Source organism: Bos taurus, chromosome 29 (genome assembly GCF_002263795.3).
Source record: "Bos taurus isolate L1 Dominette 01449 registration number 42190680 breed Hereford chromosome 29, ARS-UCD2.0, whole genome shotgun sequence".
Classification (NCBI taxonomy): Eukaryota; Metazoa; Chordata; class Mammalia; order Artiodactyla; family Bovidae; genus Bos; species Bos taurus.
The window spans coordinates 37474648-37485828 of record NC_037356.1 but is presented as its reverse complement, the minus strand read 5'-3'; the positions used below and the strand labels follow the sequence as shown (position 1 = coordinate 37485828).

The 11181-nt window shown below is 44.2% G+C and overlaps 1 protein-coding gene across 1 annotated transcript in view; it reads left to right on the top strand.

The window, feature by feature from the left end:
• Nucleotides 1-4731: 4731 nt before the first annotated feature.
• Nucleotides 4732-11181, top strand: part of VPS37C (VPS37C subunit of ESCRT-I) — a 30229-nt gene continuing 23779 nt past the window's right edge. The window contains exon 1 of the mRNA NM_001206150.1: nucleotides 4732-4785. The gene's annotated coding sequence lies outside the window, so the exon portion shown is untranslated. The remainder of the gene's footprint in view (nucleotides 4786-11181) is intronic.

The window sequence follows — 11181 nt, the reverse complement described above, 5'->3', positions numbered from 1 at the left end:
CAAAGTCACCAGTCATGACTAAGAGCAAAGGAAGGTGGGAAATGCAATCTTGTAGCTACTGCACATATGGCTATATAACAGAAGGCATTCTGTTTTTAAAGATAACCTGAGAATGGCAACTGCATAGGTAGCTACCACCCCCTGCCTCAAGAGACACAAAAGATCCACCCAAAAAGATGGATCAGGCCGAAATGCAAGGCACAGAGTGGGAGTCACTAGGGTGGAGCAAGAATGAGGAAGAGCTACATGGATCTGACCTGAGATCTCATGGGACAAAAAGAAAAGACAAAGTCTTCACTGGAGATCTCCTTAGCACTGAATTGGGGATTAAACCTACCACACGGTCAAACTTCTTTTGGAAAAGTGCTTTTCCAACTCAGGTTCCAAGTCTTTCTCAATATCTCAGTTTAAGTATCTTGTCTTTGTTACCTCACATTCTGACCTGCCTGTCTCACCTCCCTTACTTCTGTTCACATCATATCTTCATCCAGTCCACCAGCATTTGTTGTTGTTCAGTCACTCAGTCATGCCCAGCTCTTTGCAACCCCATGGACTGCAGCACGCCAGGCTTCCCTGTCCTTCACCGTCTCCTGGAGCGGCTCAAACTCATGTCCATCGAGACGCCATCCAACCATCTTGTCCTCTATCATCCCCTTCTCCTCCTGCCCTCAGTCTTTCCCAGTATCAGGGTCCACCAGCATAACAAGATTCAGTATTAAGGAGATTCAGTATTGAGAAGCAGATAGAAACAGGATGACTACTTTAATATGTATTCTGTTCCTGATCAAGGTCATCTGAAGGACTGAGATGGCTAGAATAGGGATATCTCTTGTTTCCTGTAAAATCTCAACCCAAGAAGGTGACTTCCTTGAAACTGGGGATAGTGTGTTCACTTTGCATCCACTGGTCTAACAGTACAGGTATTCAGTGTATGTATGTGGAGTGAATGAACAAGAGAAGATAGTAAAAAACTGTCTTTGCTTTCTCTTTCTCACTTTTTTGCCTGTGTCAGGGTTGGTCTGAATAGGAAATTAGAAATATTCAAGGACTGGTGTATGGGGACATGGGTGCAAGTGATAGAGGACCAGGGTCATAGAGGGTAGGGAGGTTAAAAAGAGCCAGAAATGGGAAATAAGAGGAAACAAGCTAGGAAGAGCAGGCTTTTCTAATGCCATCTGCTTCAGATGACCTGAATTTTGTGCCAAGTTTGCCCCCTCCTTCTTTTGCCCTAATTCTCTATCTTTACTTATTCAGCACAGCCAGCATTACTCTCCCCACCCCATCCTAAGATGACTTGGCAGTGACCCAGTTGATTCAGAGAGCAGCCCTTGTCATTTCCTCTCAACACCCTCAGTGGAATCTCTGTGTCTGTCACATTCACAGGATAGTGCTGTCAGTCTTTCAGGAGTTTCTAGGATCCGTGTGAAAAGATATATAGAATAGTGTCTTCCTACCTTAGAGAAGTTTCCATCTAGAGAGAGTGAATGTTCAATTACAGAAAAATGCAGCAAATACTAAAAAAAAAAGGGGGGGGCGGAAATGTGAAATTGAAGAACATACAAGGGGGGCACTTACCGAGTCTTGGGGGTGCCAAAGGGGCTTTCCAAAAGTGGAGTATATGAATGACATTCTAAAGAATGTCAGTGATAGGAAAACCCAAAACAACAGTGGCTTACAAAGGTGGTTTACTTCCTTTTGTATAAAAATCCAGATGTGGGCATCCAGCAGTGTCATAGGGCATGGAGCTCCATGGTGTCAGGGCTCAGGCTCCCTCTCTTTTGTTGTGTGGTCAGGCATGACCTCTAGTCTCACGGTTACCTCATGGTTCAAGATGACTACCCTAGCCCAGGCTACTGTGTCCATATTCATGTTCTACCATTGTACCAGTAAGTTAAAGGATTGCAGAATATACACTCAAGCCATCAGTAGTATTTTCTAAAACAAATACCAAATGAAAAATTATACCACAAAAAATGTTTATAACAAAAGGTTAAGATTCACTGTCTTGACCCTCCCTGCCCCCAGAAACAGTTTCAACTCAGCTTTCTGACAGCTGCTGTCAATGGGAGCCATGCCGACATTATGTTCAAAGTTAAACGTTTTCAAAACCAGCCACAGCATCCCTCAAAAGTGCTACCTGTGTCCCAGAAGGGGCAGTAGCTTAGATGGCCTTCCTCACTGATTCCATCCCTGGCAGCCTATGAGGGACTCTTCATGAAAGTGAAAGTGTAGTCGCTCAGTCATGTCCGACTCTTTGTGATACTATCAATTGTATGTAGCTGCCAGGCTCCTCTGTCCATGGGATTTCCCAGGCAAGCATATTGGAGTGGGTTACCATTTCCTTCTCCAAGGGATCTTCTGGACCCAGAGATGGAACTCATGCCTCCCACATTGCAGGCAGGCTCTTTACCATCTGAGCCACGAGGGAATCTATGAGGGACTCTTCAAAGAAAGTAAACTCAGCTCAATAGTCAACAGTGATTATCTTAGCCAATCAGATCCACTCTCTCAAGAATTTGAAAAAGAAATCTGAGAGTATCCATTGAAAGGAAAGGTGTAACAAGAAAAAAGAATCAAATGAGGATAATGAGGCCAAAAGTATTGCTGCTCCTGGCACTGTAGCGCCAGGTCTTAATTCAACATCGAATAAAATTTTCAATTTGGTCAGAAGATTTCCTTGGTCTAAGAAGCTCTCATCCTAGGGCACCACTTTTACAAAGCTGCAATTTTGGACGCTGCTAAGAAGCAGACAGGGAACCGCTTCACCTCCAGGTCAGCTTGTCTGAGTACAAGCTGCCTAGACAAGACAGCACTAGTAGCAGGGCCTTGCTTCATGGGGCACCAGCCCAGTGATTCTGGGTGAGTTAGGCTGCCTGTTATTTTTTAAGCACTACCCACACAGAATGGACTATACGTAACCTAGGACCTTGGCAGAGGAACCAGAGAGCAAATTGCCAACTTCTGTTGGATCATCGAAAAAGCAAGAGACTTCCAGAAAAACAACTACTTCTGCTTCATTGACTACGCTAAAGCCTTTGATAGTGTAGATCACAGCAAACTGTGGATAATTCTTAAAGAGATGGGAATACCAGACCACCTTACCTGCCTCCTGAGAAATCTGTACACATGTCAAGAAGCAACAGTTAGAACCAGACTAGGAATAAGACTTGTTCCAAATTGAGAAAGGAGTACGTCAAAGCTGTATATTGTCACCCTGCTTATTTAACTTATATGCAGAGCACATCATGCAAAATGCTGGACTGAATGAAGCACAAGCTGGAATCAAGATTGCCAGGAGAAGCATCAATAACCTCAGATATGCAGATGACACCACCCTTATGGCAGAAAGTGAAGAGGAACTAAAGAGCCTCTTGATGAAAGCAAAAGAGGAGAGTGAAAAAGCTGGCTCAAAACTCAACATTCAAAAAACCAAGATCATGGCATCCGGTCCATTTTCCATCACTTCATGGCAAATAGACAGGGGAACAATGAAACAGTTAAAGACTTAATTTTCTTGGGCTCCAGAATCACTGCATATGGTGACTGCAGCTATGAAATTAAAAGATGCTTTCTCCTTAGAAGAAAAGCTTTGACAAACCTACACAGCATATTAAAAAGAAGAGACATTACTTTGCTGACAAAGGTCCGTCTAGTCAAAGCTATGATTTTTTTCCAGGAGTCATGTAAGGATGTGAGAATTGGACTATAAAGAAAGCTGAGCACCAAAGAATTGATGCTTTTGGACTGTGGTGTTGGAGAAGCCTCTTGAGGAGATCAAATCAGTCAATCCCAAAGGAAATCAACCCTGACTATTCATTGGAAGGACTGATGCTGAAGCTGAAGCTCCAATACTTTGGCCACCTGATGAAAAGAACTGACTCCTTAGAAAAGCCCTTAGATGCTGGGCAAGACTGATCGCAGGAGGAGAAGGGGACGACAGAAGATGAGATAGTTGAATGGCATCACCGACTCGATCGACATGAATCTGAGTGAGCTCCGGGATTTGATGATGGACAGGGAGGCCTGGCGTGCTTCAGTCCATGGGGTCGCAAAGAGTGGGACACGACCGAGAGACTGAAATAAACAAATGAGGGCCTTGGGAAACAGATTACTTTTCAGAAGCTACTCAGTTGTTTTGAGGAGCCAGCCAGTCAGTTCCAGCTTGACAGCCACTGCTGTTTGGGGACACTTAGGACACTGATCACTTCAGTCCTGGCGTGGGGATTCCTAAGTCTGAGCTCAGACCGTCGAGGGAGTCCCCTTGGTGCTGGAATTCCATTCGTTTCCCTTCGAGTCTCCTTTGGGCCACTTTGAGTCTCACCCTGAAGGTCAGGTACTGTTTGGAAGAAAAAAAAAAGGAGACCATCTCTCTCCTGTCACAGAATCCGCGGATACCTGCGCATGCGCACTCGCCCAGGGCCCTCCAATGGACGGTGTCCCTTCTGGGGGCGGGGCAATGGCCTGTGGGGGCGGGGCCAGCCTCCCCTCTCACGGGAGGGATCTCGTGGGCCCTCCCGTGGGTGTGGTCCCCCGGGTGGCGGCGAGTGTTCCCGGGGGTTCTGGGGGCGCGGGGGGGGGCGGGGGGTACGCTATCGTGGTGACTCAGAGGCCTGCGGCGCGCCCAACGTGCTGCGGGAAGAGTGACGTAGGACTCGGCTCCCAGCGCCCGGACGTTCAAGGGGTCACTTCCGGCGGGAGGGGGCGGGCCTCGTCGGTTCCGGAAATGTGGGCTTAGGCTGCGATTTAACCCCCCGACGGCTGTGGCAGCTGCGGAGGCGGCTTGGGGTACGTGAGTCGGACCTGGGGAGGGGCGAGGATGGGAATTGGGGCGGCGCTGGCCGTCGCTCCCGGCGCGTCCCCGGGCGTGCCCACTTCACCTGGCAAAGGCTGGTGATTGGGCGCGAGGGACGCGTGACTCCCGCCGGGACCGGCGTTCCTGCCCGGTGCAGTGGAACCGCGGGAGGGAGGCAGTACTCGAGCTCCCTGCCCAGGTCCGGTGTCCAGCCTCGCTTCACCCATCACTGTCCGCTTTTCTCCCTCCACCCCGTACTTGAGCGTCTTGCCGGTCACACTTCTGGTGACATTAGAATCAGGTTGCCCATCGTACAGGTGGGGAAAGAGGTATGAGTGCGGTGACTTGCCAGCGGCAGTCTGGCTGCAGAGTGGAGTCCAAATGACGCTCTGGTCTGTAACCCTTTGGGTTGTGCCCTTTCTGCAGGGCAGTGAGGATCGATCTTTGCAGCTTGGATCTGTTCTTATCCTGTATTCTTGTCCCAGCATCACTGACCAATCCCTAGTTCTGGGCCGGCAGGGTACAAAGGTCATTGATGCTTGTGTATCTCCAAGGTGTGCCTGGTTCCTCCTGGGTTCCAAGAGGGTGGGTGAGTGGCTGTGTGTTTGACTCTGCACCTCAGGGTTTCAGCAAGTCAGTGCTTTCTCAGCTGTCCAGTATCTGGGTCACTCACCCTGAGAATGCCCCACCTTAACTCTGGAAACTTTACAGACTTCGGCAGTGTCCTAGTGATACTACTGTTTGTGACTGAGGCCTTTCCCACCCTCTTCATTGGCTGCCTGCCTCTTACTCAGGAGTCCCATCTCCTACTGGTGCAACCAAGATGCTTCCACTTGACTGTCAGGTCTCTGACTGTTGTTGGTCCTAGAGCTGCAGGTGGTGGTGACAGAGGGACTTGGGAAGGAAAGACTTTCTATGGTTGTTGTCCAAAGCTGTGACCCTGCGCAGGCCTGAACTCTGGTTCTGGATGGGAGAGAGGACTTGCAGTGAAGTTCTGGACCCTGGAGTGAGAAAGTTAGCATTCTTGGCAGTCATAGTGCCTAGAAAAGCTTTTCCCCCTAGATCATGCCAGAAATCTGGCTTGATGCCTTTGTAGTTTCCATTAGATTGGAATTTTTCTTAGTAGATTTCATTTGGACAGCTTCTATGGCTTTTTTGTTTTATTTCAAGGTAGCAATAGCTCTGATTTTTTACCTTGCTGCCCTGTGCTTTTGGCAGTGTTCTAGGGGCTTTGTGAACATATAAGGATTCTGGAGAAGGCAATGGCACCCCATTCCAGTACTCTTGCCTGGAAAATCCCATGGACGGAGGAGCCTGGTAGGCTGCAGTCCATGGGGTCGCTAAGAGTCGGACACGACTGAGTGACTTCACTTTCACTTTTCACTTTCATGCATTGGAGAAGGAAATGGCAACCCACTCCAGTGTTCTTGCCTTGAGAATCCCAGGGACGGGGGAGCCTGGTGGGCTGCCATCTATGGGTCACACAGGGTCAGACACGACTGAAGTAACTTAGCAGTAGCAGTTAGCAAGAATTCTGGAAACAGTTCAAGGTAGGTGGTGAGCCCATTTTACAGATGAAGTGAGAGAGACCTAGAGATGTTAGATGGAGTGCTGCAGCCAGTAAGTGGCCACATTAGGAGTTTTAACCTGTGAGCCTTATTTCCAAGCTAATGTATTTGCTGGCTGTTAAGCATCTGTAATGCTTGTCAAAGATATGGAGCCCCACCTCCAGATATTCTTGCTTAGGTTCTCTAGGGCATGTTCTGTTCTGTGCTTAGTCGCTCAGTCATGTCCATCTTTTTGCAATCCCATGGACTGTAGCCCACTAGGCTCCTCTGTCTATGGAGATTCTCCAGGCAACAATAATGGGATGGATTGCCATGCCCTCTTCCAGGGGATTTTTCCGACCCAGGGATCAAACCCAGGTCTCCCGTATTGAAGGTGGATTCTTTACCGATTGAGCCACCAGGGAAGCCCAGAAGGACATAGGAATTTGTATTTTTAACGCTTAAACTCGGTGATTCTTACTGTAAGGCAAGTTTGGAAGCCCTGCTTTACAAAAAAGGAGTTTGTAGATTTGTTGAGCTTGGAAGTGAAATTTTTCCTAAGGGGTCTTATTGTCTTTTTGCTTATTGCTATGTAATTTGCTAATCTGCTGTGAAAAGGGCATCAGAGTAACCAGCTGTATGAATCATCTCTTGGACACTGTTGTCCAGTCCTGGTAGGGTTTTTCCAGACTGACCTAATCAGGTCAGCAAAGACCTTGTTTTAATCTGATTGGATTTCTGTCCGGAAATTGTTTAGTTTCTCCTTAGAGTTTGGGGTTTTCAGAAGGCTCCAGTTTATTTCTGCATAGTTGTCCCATGACAGAGAGATCTCTGTAAAGGCAACAGTGTCTCTGAGGTTTGGGGACTATAAAGGAGGTTTATTAAGTAGGTGTTTGCTCCGTTACATTTCTCTTCCTTTTCATTGGTTTATGTGAAAGGCTTGAGCAAACACCAAACAGCTTGATTGTTGTAATTTAGCTGTGGCTTACAAGTGCAGTCCTTGGAGTTTAGGGTGGGGAGAAGAGGGAAGACTGAACCAAGAAAATGAAACAAATGACCCAGGTCAGGTATGCCTAGCATTGAAGACATGTAAGTCTTGCTAATTTATCTGCTCCTTCCTGGGTGGAATTACAAGTAGTAAAAGAGGAAAGTCAGCATTATGCTATTATTTTGTTCTTCTTCCACCTAATGAACATTGATTTCTAAGTTAATTTTGTTGTAAATGGAGGATGTAGTTTGTATGATTTGAATTGTTATAATTCACTTAAAACATTTAGGAGTGTTAGGTTCTTTTGATGAATTGACCTCCTTTATCATGAAATGACCCTTTTAATCCCTGGTAATATTCTTTGTTCTGAAATCTACTTTGTGTTGTATTAATATAGCCAATCCAAATTAAAAACAATTAGTGCTAATGGATTGATATCAGAATATTTGAAGAACTTCTACAGCTCAACAATGAAAAAACAAGGTTAAATTTGACAAAGGTCTTGAATAGACATTTCTCCAAGGATGATATACCGATGGCCAATAAGCACATGAAGATACTCAATATCACTAGTCATTAGGGAAATGTGAATCAAATGACAAGGAGCTACCACTTCTCACTCATTAGAATAACAATTGTTAAAGAAAAAAGAAAACCATTTGAAGTATTGGCAAGTGTTAGTGGCTCAGTCGTGTCTGACTCTGCGACTCCATGGACTGTAGCCTGCCAGGCTCCTCCGTCCATGTAATTTTCCAGGCAAGAATATTGGAGTGGGTTGCCATTTCCTTCTCCGGGGGATCTTCTGACCCAGGGATTGAACCTGGGTCTCCTGCATTGCAGGCAGACTCTTTACCATCTGAGCCACCAAGGAAGCCCAGTGGCTCAGATGGATCCCTTTCTTGTATTGCTGGTGGAAATGTGTAAAGTGTACAGCTGCTGTGGAAAAACAGTATGGCAGTTCCTCAAAAAATTAAAGATAGAATTACTGTGTGATCTAGCAATTCCAATTCTGAGTATATACCCTAAAGAAATGTAAACAGACTCAGGTATCTGTACACCAGTGTTTCTGGCAGCATCATTCACGATAACCAAAAGGTAGAAGCAACCCAAGGGTCCACTGACAGATGAGTTGGTAAACTGAATGTGATACCTGCACACAACAGAACATCATTCAGCTTTAAGAACGAAGGAAAGTTTTGACAACATGGATGAAAGTTGAAGCAATAATGCTAAGTGAAATAAGTCAGTCACTAAAGGGTAAATGATCCTCCTAACAATGCAGAAGATTCCAGTTCAGCTTGGGTCAGGAAGATCCCCTGGAAAAGGAAATGTCAACCCACTCCAGTATTCTTGCCTGGAAGATCCCATAGACAAGAGTCTGGTGGACTACAGTCTATGGGGTTGCAAAGAGATGGTAGTGACTGAACAACAACCTCATATATAAGGTACCTGGAGTAGTAAATTCATAGAATCAGAAAGAAGAATGATGGTTGTCAAGGGCACAGGAAAGGGAGGAATGGGAGTTAATGTTTAAGAAGTACAAGTTTCAGTCTGAGATAATAGAAAAGTTCTGGAGGTAGATGGTGGTGAAATACAACAGTGTGATGTATTTAATGTTACAAAACTGTACACATTAAATGTTTTAAATGGAAAATGTTATGTATATTTTACCACAATTAAATAAATGGATAGGTATTTTAAAAATTAGTGTTTGTGTGGTGTATCTCTTTACATCCTTTTGCTTTTGAATTGTTTGTGTCTTTACATTTAAAGTGAATTTCTTGTAGGCAGCATATAGATGAGCTTTGCATTTTGTAAATTTAGCCTTTAATTTCTGCCTTTTAATTGGGATATTTAGGCCATTTACTTTTAATGTGATTATTACTGTAGTTAAGTTTAACTCTGAAAGTCTTTGTACTGTACCATCTTGCTTCAGATCATGCGTTTTAATTTAACCTGAGCATGTCAACTGGGATGTTTTCCATACAATTCCCTCTGACAGGTGTGCTCTGAGTCCAGGATGAAGTGTGAGTCTACCCATCTGGAGAACATTGTGTCAGAGTCTCCTTAGTGGGGTGCAGTCAGTCACCTGAGGGACAGGCCTTAAGTGTGAGGCACATGGGATGCTGGGTGCTGGGGCCTGGCGGATTCTCTTTTCACTTTGTAGTGCTGTGCATGGGGATCTGCTGGCATCTGGGGCCCAGGGTACAACTCTCTGCCAGGTTTACCTCTGATGGGTTAACTCTGGTTGGATCATCTTGCTGTTTGTTTTCAATCTGTCCTGTTTTTTCTTCTTATATCCTCCCTTTTTTTTTCTGAGTAATTTGGGATCAAGTAGTTTTTTTTTAATTCCATTTTATTGCCTTTGTCAGTTTATTGGTTTTTTTTTTTTTTTTTTTTTTTTACGTAGTTGCTTTAAGATTCATGATATGTGTCATAACTTGTCATAGTCTACAAGCAAGTGGTCTTGTATTATTTTACATGTAGTATAAAAACCTTACATAGTATATTCTCATTTCCTCCCTCGTGGCCTTTATACTCTTGTTGTCATACATGTCACTAAGTCAATTATATTTTTCTCAGCATTTTAAGATGTGGTTCTGGTGTCTTTTGGCTTGCATTGTTTCATATGAGTAATCTGCTGTCATTTTTATTTTATGAAGTTCACCTGTTCATTCTTTTTTACTTCTGGCTACTTTCATGACTAATTTTAAATGATTGAATTATTATGTGCCTTGGTTAGTTTTGGGCATTCCTTGTGGCTCAGCTGGTAAAGAATCCACCTGCAATGTGGGAGACCTGGGTTTGAACCCTGGGTTCAGAAGATCCCCTGGAGAAGGGAAAGGCTACCCACTCCAGTATTCCGGCCTGGAGAATTTCATGGACTGTTTAGTCCATGAGGTCACAAAGAATCGGACATGACTGAGTGACTTTCACTTTCACTTTTTGGGTAGTTTTCATATTTCTTGTGCTTGAGTTAATTGAGTTTTTGTATCTGTGAATTTAAAGCTTTCATCACATTTGGAAATTTTTCAACTAGTCATTCTTTAGGGATTTTCTCTATTCTCTCTCCCCTTTTTGGAAAATGCTGTCACATGTATTTTAGTATTCTTGAAGTTGTTCCACAGCTGTCTGATGCTGAATTTACCTTTTCCCCGGTTTGTGTGTGTATGTGTGTGGTTGCTTTTGCATAGTTTCTGTTTCTTCAAGTTCATCGATCTTTCCTTCTGTAGTGTCTAATCTGCTCTTATTTCCGTATGGCATGGTTTATATCAGACATTTGTAGTTTCCATTTCTAGAAGTTTGATTTGGGTCTTTTATTTTTTTGTCACTGCTTAACATGCTTAATCTTCTTTTGCATTTTGAGTATATGGAAGATAATTATAGGAACCATTTTAATGTCCTTGTGTGCTAGTTATATTATCTATATTTTTGAATCTGTTTCTACTGATTGGTTTTCCCCTCATTATAGACTATATTTTCTTCTTGGTATATTTGAAAATTTTTGTTTAGATGTTGAATGTTGGGAATTTTGCCCTGTTGGGTTCTGGTTACTTTTGTATTTTTATAAATAGTCTTGGAATTGTTTGAGGACAGTTAAGTTACTTGAAAATGGTGTGATCTTTTGAAGGCTTACTGTTCAGCAGTGATAGCTGAGACCAGCCTTTATACCACCATTAATTTTCACACTACCAAGCAACACCATGTTCAGTGCCCTACTGATGTTCTATGAGTTACGAGGTAATTCCACTCTGGTGGGTTGGGGCACAAATTAGTCTTGGCTCAATGTGAGGCTCAAGGATTGTTCGCTCTAATCCTGACCAGTACTGTCAACACTCAGCAGAAACCTGGAG